We start from the raw sequence: 13,482 nt of genomic DNA, 5'->3' as shown, positions 1-13,482 counted from the left end.
ATTAGCAGGTATGGTTAGATCAAGGCAGTAATAAATACATAAATATCTACAATTGATTAGCAGGTATGGTTAGATCAAGGCAAATAACAGTTTAGGGAATACTTAATATTCTTTTTAAGATGACATTGTCCTTAGAGCATAGGGTCTTAGATGGCAACATGTAAAGATTGTGAATGCGCTTCTTCCTATGGATACACCAAATCTACAGCTACTTATGGATCATTAATCTTTTTTAAAAAATATATTTTATTCATTTATTCATGAAACACAGAGACAGACAGAGAGAGAGAGAGAGAGAGAGAGAGAGAGAGAAAGGAAGAGGCAGAGGGAGAAACAGGCTCCCCATGGAGCAGGGAGCCCAATGAGAGGCTGGATCACAGGACCCTAGATCAGGATGCTTAAAGGACTGAGCCACCCAGGCGCCCCTGAATCATTTCCCTTTGAAAAAAATCTGAAAACTAGGTGAACGTCTCTCCACAACAAAGAATAAAAGAACCAAATTAAGATGCGAAAAGAAGCAGAAACACAGTCTTGAAAGAAACCCCACCCCTGGTGCAGCAATACAGGTGCTTCTTTTTGAGTGAGAGGATGGTGCCTCACATCAGGTACCCTGGCCTCTGGGATCTGTGCCCAAAAGACGAGCCTTCAGAATGTCTGGGTTGAGCTGATGTCTGCAAGTCCCAAAGTGCTATAAGGAAACTGAGATTCCCCACATGGAGGGCTAGAGTATGGTCTCAATCACCCAGACCCAGCAAAAGAGCAGTAGTTTGAAAAGCACCTAGATATGTGTGAGGGAGATTCATATGCTTATCTGGAGGCATATGCTAGAAGGGCAGGCAGGGCACAGTTGAGACGTTCCCAGGAAATGAAGGTGCTGGTAGACACCATTATTGCACACGCTACCTACCCTGTCGGTACAGGCAAGTGACCTTAGACATGGCGCCCTCCAATTAGCTTGTTTGGAAGGGCAGGGTGAGCCCCTGTGTTGCTTCCTGAGATTGGATAGTGCAGCAATAACAGCACTCACCTGCTCCCTGGCTGGGAGTGGCAGCACGGGTGGTCATACATTCTCCTACTCCTAGCCTAAAGGTGATGTGTGCACCCAGACAAGGCATTTTCTTACTGCACCACTGAGGCCCACAGTCATGTGTAGACAAGACATTTTCCCACTACCTTTCTGAAGCCATTGAGCTTGCTCTGTCCAGTACAATCTCCAATGCCCTTGCTTAAAGCCAGAAGTCATATTCAGCCCATACAGGGGACACTCCTTGATTGCCTGGCTCTGGTGGCTAAAAGAATTGGCATTCCAGAGCTCCATAGGACTGTAATAAGTAGATAACTGTTGGCAGGCCACCACCCTAGGACACTGCACAGACAGCAGACAAATATAACCTCAGTCCTCCTGTGAAAAGAGCCTATTTACTGAAGCCTGGAGCTTCAGTCTGAGGGACAGGCTTCAGGTTTCCTACACATCAAGAAGCTAAAGAGGTACACCCACGGAACAAAAGTAGGGAGACACCACCCTTATGCACCCCCTTGACCTACCTATGCTTAAAGAGACTTCCTGGAAAGAAGCTTATACACTTGTCTGCAGGCCCAATTTTTCCCACTGTTGCCCAGGGGAGACCTCCAGATCTTGCTTGCAGCCCCACAAGACTGTATATATTTGCATATTGTAAAAACCACTATCTGAGGATCTGGCTTTCAATCATCCTTAAACTAGATGTTAAATAGATTCCTCCCCTCAGAACACTGATGAGTCTTGGCACAGCCTCAGCAATAGGGGCATATCAATAGTAACTCAGGCAGTTTAGACAATCACAAAGTTTCAAGAAACACCCAAGAGCTAGGACAAGGTTGAACAAGATTTATCACCTATACAAGGTCTCTCCTTCACACCTGAGAGAGATAACTTTTTGGCCTAATATATAGAAACATAGTCAAGCAAAATGAGGAAACAGAAATATCAAGGTTATTCAGATTTGAAGGACAGATATAGAGTTTACTAAATAAGCAAACGTTAAAGAAGTTCATCACTAGTAAAGCAGCCTTATAAGAAATATTAAAGATATTTCTTGGGTGCCTGGGTGGCTCAGTCGGTTAAGTGGCTGCCTTTGGCTCAGGTCATGATCTCAGGTACTGGGATGGAGCCCCCTAATCCCTGCTTAGCGGGGAGCCTGCTTTTCCTTCTTCCTCTGGCCCTCCCCCAAATTGCTGGTGTGCACGCTCTCTCTCTTTCTCTCTCATGTGGGTGCTCTTTCTCAAATAAATAAATAAAATCTTTTTTTTAAAAAAGAGATAATTCTTTAAGTTGAAAAGAAATGGCACTAATTAATAATAAGAAAACATATGAAAGTAAAAATCTCACTGGAAAAAGTAAATATATAGTAAAGGTAGTGGATTAATCACTTATGAAGGTACCAAGAAGGTTAAAAGACAAAAGTAGTGAAGTTAACTAAGACTACAATAAAGTTTAAGGGATACATAAAGTAAAAAGATATAAAAAGTGACATCAAAAACAAAACAAAGACAGGAAATAAAAATGTAGAGTTCTGGATTATGTTCAAATTTAAATTACTATCAACTTAAAATAGACTGTTTCATATATAGTATGACATATGTGAACTTCATGGTAACCACAAACCAAAAACTTACAGTAAATACACAAAAGAAAATGAGAAATGAATCCAAGCATAATGATAAAGAAAGTCATCAAATCGGGATGCCTGGGTGGCTCGGTGGTTGAGCATCTGCCTATGGCTCAGGGCACGATCCTGGGGTCCTGAGATCAAGTCCCACATCAGGATCTCCACAGGGAGCCTGTTTCACTCTCTGTCTACGTCTCTGCCTCTCTCTCTGTGTCTCCAATGAATAAATAAATTCTAAAAATCTTAAAAAAAAAAAAGAAAGTCATCAAACTATGATGGAAGACAGAAAGAGAAAAAAGAAACAGAGGGGAACTACACACACAACCAGAAAACAATGGACAAAAATTGCAGTAAGTGCACACCTGTCAATAATTACTTTAAATATGAATGAACTAAATTCTCCAATCAAAAGACATAAAGTGATTGTTGAAGGGATTAAAAAAAGATATCTATACACTACCTCTAAGAAATTCACTTCTGAAGTAAGGACACAAACTGACTGAAAACAAAGAGATGAAAAAAGGTATTTCATAGAAATGGAAATGAAAAGAAAGCTGGTATAGCTGTACTTATATCAGACAAAGACATAAAAGACAAAGAGAGGCACTGCGTAATGAAACAGGTCAATTCAGCAAGAAGATATAGCACTTATAAATATATATATGCACTCAACTTAGGAGCACAAAAACATATAAAGCAAATATTAACCAACCTAAAGGTAGAAATTGACAGCAATACCATAGTAGGCAATTTTAACATTCCACTTATATCAATGTATATATAATTCATCTAGACAGAAAATAAATCAGAAAACATTTCTTAAATGGCCCATCAGACCAAATGGACTTAATAGATATATACAGAGCAATTCCATCCAAAAACAACAGAATACTTTCTTCACAAGTGCTCATGGAACATTCTTCAGACTAGATCACATATTAAGTCTCCAAAATAAGTCTTAATAAATACAAGAAGACTGAAATAATAGCAAGTATTTTTTTCCTTTTTTTAAACATTTTATTTATTTATTTATTTATTTATTTATTTATTTATTTATTTATTATAGTCACAGAGAGAGAGAGAGAGAGAGAGGCAGAGACATAGGCAGAGGGAGAAGCAGGCTCCAGGCACCGGGAGCCCGATGTGGGATTCAATCCCAGGTCTCCAGGATCGCGCCCTGGGCCAAAGGCAGGCACCAAACCGCTGCGCCACCCAGGGATCCCCAAGCATTTTTTTCCAACCGCAATAATATGAAACTAAAAATCAATTACAAGAAGAAAGCTGAAAAATATATAAATACATAAAGGTTAAACAACATGTTATTGAACAACTACTGGGTCACAGAAGATGCCAAAGGAGAAATCCAAAAATACCTGGAAGCAAATGGAAATAGAAATATGACATACAAAAATCTATGAGATGTAGTGACGGCAATTCTAAGAGGTAAATTCATAGCAATATAGGCCTATCTCAAGAAGCAAGAGAAATCTCAAATAAACAATTTAAATTTCCTTCCACAGAAACTAGAAAAAGAAGAACAAAAAAAAGCCTAAAGTTTGTAAAAGGGAGGAAATAATAACGATTAGAATGGAAATAAATGGAATTGAAACTAAAAAGATAATTAAAAAAAAATCAGTGAAACTACGAGCTGATTCTTTGAAAACACAAACTGACAAATCTCTAGATAGATTCACCAAGAAAGAAAGAGAGGGCTCAAATAAATAAAGTCAGAAATATAAGAGAAGTTATAACATACACCGCAGAAATGCTAAGGATCATAAGAGACTACTAGAAACAATTATACATCAACAAATTGAAAAACCTGGAAGAAATGATGAGACTTCTAGAAACTTATAATCTTCCAAGACTAAATTGTGAAGAAATAGAAAATCTGAAGAGACTACTTACTGGTAAGGAGAGTAAATCAATACTTAAAAACCTCCCAACAAACACAAATGCAAGACCAAACAGTTTCACTAGTGAACTCTACCAAACATTCAAATAATATTTAATACCTATCCTCAAACTCTTCCAAAAAGTTGAAGAGGAGGGAAATCTTCCAAAATCATTTTACAAGGCCAGTGTTACCCCGATACTTAAACCAAAGAAGAACACTACAAAAAAAAGAAAATTATAGGCCAATATCTCTGATGAATGTATAAGAAAAATCCTAAAAAAATTAGCAAACCAAACTCAACAATACGTCAAAGGGATCATACACTAAGATCAAGTGGGATTTATTCCAGGGATACAACAATGGTTCAACACCTGCAAATTGATCAATGTGATATACCACATTTGCAAAATGAAGGATAAAGTCATATGATCATCTTAATAGATGCAGAAAAACCATTTGATGAAACTCAACAACCACCTATGATAAAAACTCTCAACAAAGTGAGTACAGAGGGAATGTGCTTCAACTTAATAAAATCCTTGGGAATAAACTTAATCAACAAGGTGAAAGACTTGTACACTGAAAACTATAAGACATTGATGAAAGAAATTAAAAAGGCATAAATAAATGCAAAGATATTCCATGCTCATGAATTAGAAGAATTAATATTGTCAAAATGTTCATACTACCCAAAGTAACCTACAGATTCAATGCAATTCCTACCAAAATTCTAATGACATATTTCACAGAACTAGAACAAATAATTCTAAAATTTGTATGAAAGCATGAAAGACCTCAAATAGTTACAATGATCTGGGGAAAAAAGAACAAAGCTGGAGGTGTCACCCTTTCTGATTTCAAATTATTCTACACATCTATACTAATCAAAATAGTCTGGTATTGGCATAAAAATAGACATATAGATCAATAGAACAGAATAGAGAGCCTAGAAATAAGCCCATATGTATGTGGCCAATTTATTTTTTTATTTTATTTTTTTTTATTTTGTGATAGTCACAGAGAGAGAGAGAGGCAGAGACACAGGCAGAGGGAGAAGCAGGCTCCATGCACCGGGAGCCCGATGTGGGACTCGATCCCGGGTCTCCAGGATCGCGCCCTGGGCCAAAGGCAGGCGCCAAACCGCTGCGCCACCCAGGGATCCCTGTGGCCAATTTATAACAAAAGAGGCAAGAATATACAATGGGAAATGGATAGTCTCTTCAATAAGGTGTTGGGAAAACTGAACAGCTATATGTAAAAGAACCACATTGGACCACTATCTTATAACACATATAAAAATCAATTCAAATTGAATTAAAAACTTGAATTTAAGACCTGAAACCATAAAACTCCTAGAAAACATAGGCCAAAGTTTCTTGACACTGGTCTAAGCAATATTTTTTGGATCTGTCTCCAAAAGTATGGAAAAATAAAAGCAGAAACAAATAATGGGACTATATCAAATTAAAAAGCTTATGCACAGTGAAGGAAACCTTCAACAAAATGAAAAGGCAACCTACTGAATGGGAGAAGATATTTGAAAGTCACCTATCCAATAAGAGGCTAACAACCAAAATATATTTGAAAACTTATATAGCTTAATACTAAAAAACCATCTGATTAAAAAATTAGCAGAGGATCCGAGTAGTCTTTTTTCCAAAGAAGACATACAGATGGCCAACATGGGCATGAAGAAGGGGTCAGTATCACTAATCATCAGGGAAATGCAAATCGAAACCACAATGAAATATCACTTCATGCCAGCCAAGATGTCTAGTATCAATAAGATAAGAAATAATTAGTGTTGGTAAGGATGTGGAAGAAGAACTCTTGTGCTTTGTTGTAGGATTGCAAATTGGTGCAGCCACTGTGGAAAGTAGTACAGAGGTTCCTCAAAGAAGGAAAAATAGAACTACCATAAGATCCAGCAATTCCAGTGATGCCTGGGTGGCTCAGTGGTTGAGCCTCTGCCTTCGGCTCAGGGCGTGATCCCGGAGTTGCAGCATCGAGTTCCACATTGGGCTCCCTGTGAGGAGCCTGCTTCTCCCTCTGCTTATGTCTCTGCCTTCTCTCTGTGTCTCTCAAATGAATAAATAAATAAAATCTTTTAAAAAAGAGAGATCCAGCACTTCCACTACTGGATATCTATTTGAAAAATCAAAAGCTCTAATTTGAAAAGACATATGCACCCTTCCGTTCACTGCAGCATTATTGACTACAGCAGAGATATGGAAACAACCTAAGTGCCCACTGGTAAATGAATGAATACAGAAGATGTGGTGAATGAATACGATGGAATACTACTTGGCCATAAAAAAAGAATGAAATCTTATCATTTGCAACAACATGGATGGATCTTCAGTGTATTACGCTAAGCAAAATTAGACAGGGAAAGACAAATACCATGTGATTTCACTTATATGTGGAATCTAAGAAACAAAACCAACAAAACCCTGTCACATAGATACAGAGAACAGATTGGTGGTTGCAGGAGGTGGGGGTGGTTGGTTGGAATGAACTGAGTGAAAGGGATTAAGAAATACACACTTCCACTTATAAAGTAAAGAAGTCATGGTTGTGCAACATAGAGCATGAGGAATATAGTCAATAACACTGTAACTGGACTTACTGTGGTGACCACTGCACGATGCATACAAATGTCAAGGAACCATGTTGTATGCCTGAACCTAATATAATATTGTACTTCAATTATACCTTAAATTAAAAAAAGATGACATTCTCCTTTATTTGAGGGAAATAACTGTGTGTTATCAATTAGTGCTAGTAAAATAACATCGAGTATGTGTATATCCTTGTACTTTGTCAGAGGCAAGTCGGAATACCATTAGAGCACTAACTACAATTATGATGATCTCTTCTTTATATAGGATCCTAATTATTTCTAGAACTAATTATTTAAAATACATTTTAAGGGGATCCCTGGGTGGCGCAGCAGTTTAGCGCCTGCCTTTGGCCCAGGGCGCAATCCTGGAGACCCGGGATCGAGTCCCGCTTGGGCTCCCGGTGCTTGGAGCCTGCTTCTCCCTCTGCCTGTGTCTCTGCCTCTCTCTCTCTCTCTCACTGTGTGCCTATCATGAATAAATAAAATAAAATAAAAATAAAAAAAATAAAATAAATAAAATACATTTAAAAATGTATCATCTCAAATGACTGCATTTTATTTTTTTAAATCTCCCTATACACTCAAACTACAGCTAGAAAGAAAAACCTTAATTTAAACAAGTGTCTTGATGATTTTTCGACTTAATTACCAATTTCCCTTTAATTGATATTACCAAATTTAATAATTCTGAAAAAATTAAGAGTGAATCATTTCTCTCTTGATATTTAAAATGACACTTGAAAATAAAGGAAAGAAACAATAAATGCTATCTCAATAAGGTATAAATCCAAAGTTGTTACATTTAGACATCTCAGTTCCATAAACCTTGAAGTCCTGATACAATGAGTTAAAAAACAAACAAACAAAACCCTTGCTTTCAAAAGTGCCATTACTTTAATGCTAGTAAAAATATAGTAGCCTTAAATGCTAACCTTTTTCTGTAGCTTCCTTCCCCTTGTTCTGATTCTCTCTGGTTTCTTTCCCTTGTTAATCTGCATATTGTTTATATATCATTTGTTTAAGGAAGAATTATTGAAAAAGAGCTTCACCTTACCTACTTGCCCATTTTGATAAAGAGGCTTTATCTTATTTTCATGAAGATTCACATAATCAAGATTTAACCCTCGAGAAAAGCAACACTTTCGACCTATGAAAATCAGTGAATGGAGTTATGCTTCGAGAAGGGTATATTATTTATTTTCAATTGCCAATAAATTTTTTCTATTGCTTATTCAATAGCTCTTCTGATGTCTTATTTTATTTTATCCTGTAAGGCAGAGATAGTTTGTAAAAAGATGGGAGGGGGGAATGAAGAGTGAATTAAAACATTTCTACATATTCAAAGGAAACAGTCTATGTATTAAATAAAGACCCAGGTCATCAAAATTAATATATATTATTAGCTGATGCTTAGGAAATACCAGGGTAAGATGTTAAAATTATTTTTAAAAATATTATTAAAAAGCTCCAAGTTCTCAGGGATACATTTTAAGTCTTCTTAACAAATCTTACTTGAAATGGGTAGACCAATTATTTCGGAATATGCCATTGACTGCCATCAGGGCATAATGATGTTTTGCCCACCAATTAGCCACCCAGGAAGAAAGCAAGTCCTAGTTGGATAAATTAGCACCAAATATATGCACACAGATTCTATCAGAATTAAGATAATTGATTGAACAATTTCCTATATCTAGGTCATTTACATTCCCATCTTTTGTTTTAAATTCATGAGACAAATTGAGCTTTAGAACTCACAAATACATTACTTTATAAATGATCTTTCAAGTAAAATGATCTATATTCTTGTATGGCTGTATCTTCATAACTAATTTCTACATCTTTTCTGCTGATAATATCAGATGGAGCAAAGCCACGGTACAGTTGCTTTAAGTCCTAACAGTGCTCCACTAACCACTTCTCTCTACTTTAGGTAGCAACTCTTTTACGAATTAAACCATGGATAAACTTATCAACACCCATCAAGAATTGAAATGGAAGAAATTAGTGTAACATCTCATCTTTTGATCAGGTTTGGAATAGATTGCTTCTGCCTTCAGTAGAGATCACGATAAACAAAAAACAAAAACTGGAAGGTATAAACGCATTGCTTTAACCAAGTCCTAAGTGCACGCATTATCATCTTTAGAAAGCAGTGGCATGCCCACAGTTGGAAGGTCCAGCAAAGAAAATCAGGATTCATCTCATTTACCTTCATAGACAACAAACCAGAACCAACTCAATACTGAACACACCTAAGGGCATCCTCAAAAGCAGCTCAGCGTATTGTAAAGGCATTATCACTACCTCCAACCAATTGTCAAACTTTGGGCTCTGCAATTCAAACTGTGCCTTGCAACCCCTGGATGCGACTCGGAAAAGCGGTCTATTAGAAATATGACTGCCATCTTCCTCTACTATTTTTCCTAAACCATTATTGGGGGGGTGTGAGGATCTATGGCCAAAGATGGGGGCAGCAGCATAGAGACCAGCTTTGCCCCAGGTGAAGGCATTATGGCAAGAGAGACTTACCTGTTTTCTCTCAGTGAGTGCTGAAATGGAGCTCGAGTGATAATAAATCCTCCCCTCTTGCACAGTTTCTTCCTTGTTTCTATTAAGAGAAGTAACTCCCTCTCTCTGTTTCCTATGCCCTACAACCTTGGAAATGTAGCTACCCTGCCCACATGCTGGCTTAAAGACACAGTTACTGCTTCTCATCTCACAAGCACATTCTCCTCCCTTTCCTGGAGCTCACCAGCTCTTTTTTTAGAAAAGTCTGTCAGGTCTGGACTAAGAGTATTTTATTTCTCTACCCTCTAGGATCTCAGGACCCCTAACAGGATTTAGTTAACCAGTGTCTTACTGACAGCGTGCTCGCACAGTCTTTCTGTCATCTAAACCTGACAAAAAGTGTAGAGGACAGTGAGAGGGTAAGAAATGAATGGATACTTTTGAAACCAAAGGGACGTGGCTGAAACTAGGCAACTCTCATCAGAGACTGGTCCTGTGTGTGTGTCTGTGTGTCTGTGCAGGCGTGCGCCTTGCCCCTCTGCTCCCCTGAGGACAGGATCATTCTCCATTCTCAGTTCAGCTTGGATCTTTTGCTGTTTCAGTGTTCTTGATTTTGAATAGTTACTCTGATGCACCGCCATGCGTGAAATGGATGATTTGCAAGCTTCTCTGTCCCACGCAATTCCGTGGATAATCAGATATCCAGATTCTGCACGGGCAGGGGAATCGCTCCTTTATGGAAAGTGATCGCTTCTGTCACCAAAGGAGCTAACAGCATCAGCAGGGGCCGCCAACTGGGAGGTGGGAACCTGGCGCCTGTGCTCTGGCCTTGGTGCTGAATCCAGAACCTGCTGCCTGAACCATCTCAGTGGCCTCTGGGCAACTTTGGGAGGTTTGGGTGGATGCTGGCCAGTTCTAGAAGCCCCCTTGTGGGTTGTCGGCAGGAACTTGGGCAGAGCTGATACCATGGGACCTTCCACAGGATACCTGGCTGGCTCGTTTCTTTACCTGAAGCTGGGAAAGTTTTGTCCAACGTGGGTTTTTTTTTTTCTTTTTTCTTTTTTTTTTTTTTTTGGTAACTGAAGCTGCCTTCTCCCCTCCCACCTGGGTCGCCATGGAGACTCAGCTTTTTCTTTCTCCAGGCAAAATGGGCGAAGCTTAGTTAGCTGTACCCTGACTATAGCAAGACCCTTTTTCTTTCTATTCAGCTCCTGGGCATCCCCTTCTGTTTTTCAGTGTAAGAAAGGTAAGCAGGGTGAGGAGCTAGTGGGGATGTGGCATTTCACCCTATATGGTGGGGGCTCCCCAGTACCATCAGACTTTGGATAAAAGCAAGCAGGAGACACTCTAAACACATAATAATCTCCAACTCCCAAACACTTGAGGTTCCCCCCCCTTCTCCCTCTCTCTCTCTTTCTCTCTCTCTCTCTTCCTTTTTTGGGAGTGGAGGCGGGATTCTTTGGAAAATTCTGGTATTTTGTTTCTCCATTAACCTCACCCCATTTCTGTGGCTTTTTCTATTAACACGTTTCCTTCTTAAGAGTTTCTCCATATTGAGGCTGGTACAAGAGATATACCTGTGGATCGACTCAAGGTTTTATTGGGTTTGGGGAATACTAATGTTAATTCTGTTAAAAACTAATCCAAGCTTAATGTCTTGATGCAAATGAAAATATACCCAGGAGGAAGCAAGTCGGGCTTCATCCAACCCCCTAAATGCCAGAAACATCTCATTTTATCTGAAGGGTTTCTTTTTTCCTTCCAATTACAAAACAATTCAGTTTACTTCTAGGGAGAGCTTCCTATTCACTGTTTGTAGCCATCATATCACATCCCTGGTTTTACTGATAGATAACAGTTAGGAGTCATTGTTTCCCATTTTCTGCCTGTTTCTCCCCACCGCTCACTTTTTCCTTTTCCTCCTTCTCTTGCTCCCCGTCTCGGTCTCTGTCACTCTCCTCTATGCAAAGAAGAACAAGGATACAGCTTTCCATAAAGACAATGGGCTTTTCCCAACTGTAAATGACTACACCACAAGCCGCCCCTGCCAGTTAAATCAGTGCATTTCTTCTTTGCCAACGTCTGCTGAAATGATGTCTGCAATAACTGACTGGGTTTCTCTGAGCCCAGGGCATGCAGACCCCTCCTCTCCCCGCCCCCCTTGCGAGTTTTCAGTTGCTAATGAAAACCGTATGAAACAGATTTCCCTTCTGTTATGTAACCGGCTTCTCTCTCGCCTTTCCCCAGACTTGGGCATCATGTTTCTCATCAGCGTGGAGCATGCAGCGGCGGCGGAGACTGGGGAGGGGGAGGTGGGGACCCGAGGGCACGGAACGTTTTGCCCAGATTGATGCCAGCTTCTCGCCTTCGAGCAACTCAGCGCACCGCTTACCTTGCTGCGGACAGGGTGGTTTCACTCAATCATGATCTCCTCTCTTGGAACGGAGCAAGATTTAATAATTCACTACACGATGGATGGTGAGGGGAGAAAAATTTTTTTAAAAAAGAGAGGAAAAAAAAAAAAAAAGGAAAAAGAAAAGGAAAGAAAAACTGGAATCAGATGGTCCAATTTCACATCAGCCCCGAGAGGCTGTTAGGAGGCTCCATTCTCCTGGCGGTGCATCCAGCTCTGGGTCTGGCTTCCCGGTTCCCGCGGATCCCCACCCCTCCACCCGCCCAACCTCTCCGGCCAGGTGCGGCCGTCTGCAAACTGGCTCCCTCTGGCCGCGAGCGGAGAGGCGGGCTGGGCGCGGGGTCAAAGGAGGGGCGGAGGGGTGTGCGTCGGGCAGGGATGCGGGCGGCAGACCCGGCGGAGGGAAGGGTTCGGAAACGGCAGGAGTGGAGGAAAAAAAATAAATAAATAAAATCCCGGCTGGGAGAAAAGTGATGGGCCACGCAGGGAGACGTCATGAAAGCCGCAGATTCAATGAATGCTCCTCGATTCCAGCGGACGGGCTGAGTCCCGCTGGCCGCGCACGAACCGGCGCGGCTCCGCGGATAAGAGCGAGCGCAGCGCCGCGCGCTGGAGAGAAGCGGCCACACAGCGCGTTCCGGAGCGGCGGGGGAGGGGGGAGGGGGGAGGAGAGGGGAGGGACACTCCGCCCTGACCCCTCCCCAAACCCCAGCCCGCGAGGAAGCCGCGGGAGCCAGCCCCCCAGCGCTCCAAAACGAAGCTGCAAACGTGGGGGGCGCTCCGGGCTGGGGGGACCTTTTGGATTTAGCCTCCGGTTCCCACCTTTCCTTCTCTGTCACTAAGTGAGTTATTCCTGGAGAAGAGCCTGGACAGCAGCAAAGAGCCGAAGCTCGGGACTTAGGAGAGCAGGAGAAAGAGGAGGGTCTTGTCTCGGTGGCCCTCTGGGCTGCAGTCAAGGAGTCAGCCTGCGCGCGGGAGCTGGAGCGCGCACCGGGGCGCACGGCCGGGGCGCATGGCCGGGGAGGGGTGGGGGTGAGGGGCTGCGCCCCCTCGGGGTCTTCGCGGTGTCCCTCGGAAGCCCACCCCGCTGCTTGGTTCTGTCTGCCCTGGCCACAGCACCCGGCATCACCGCTGCTGCTCCATCCCACCCCACCTGGATGCGCATTGGAGACAAACAAAGGGACCGTGACCTTTGTCATGCGTAACCCGTCTTGCCTTCCAAGTTGACTTAGTCAGAGTTTGGATAATTGCCCACTGGATCCCGTCCTTTGATTTTTTTTAACTTGCTCTGTATTGTTATCCCAGGGATCACCTCACCACGCTCCCCTCTGCACCCTCTCTTTTTTTCTTAGGGTCATCGCAAACACTACTTATTCCCATGTTTCCAAAG

At 41.4% G+C, this 13,482-nt stretch overlaps 1 protein-coding gene across 1 annotated transcript in view; it reads right to left on the bottom strand.

The window, feature by feature from the left end:
• KCNJ6 (potassium inwardly rectifying channel subfamily J member 6) overlaps positions 1–13,258 on the bottom strand; it is a 260,779-nt gene extending 247,521 nt beyond the window's left edge. The window contains exon 1 of the mRNA XM_025987873.2: positions 12,072–13,258. The gene's annotated coding sequence lies outside the window, so the exon portion shown is untranslated. The remainder of the gene's footprint in view (positions 1–12,071) is intronic.
• Positions 13,259–13,482: the final 224 nt, after the last annotated feature.

Source organism: Vulpes vulpes, chromosome 15 (assembly GCF_048418805.1).
Source record: "Vulpes vulpes isolate BD-2025 chromosome 15, VulVul3, whole genome shotgun sequence".
NCBI lineage: Eukaryota > Metazoa > Chordata > Mammalia > Carnivora > Canidae > Vulpes > Vulpes vulpes.
The sequence above is the reverse complement of the archived record's forward strand: the minus strand, read 5'-3'. Positions and strand labels throughout refer to the sequence as shown.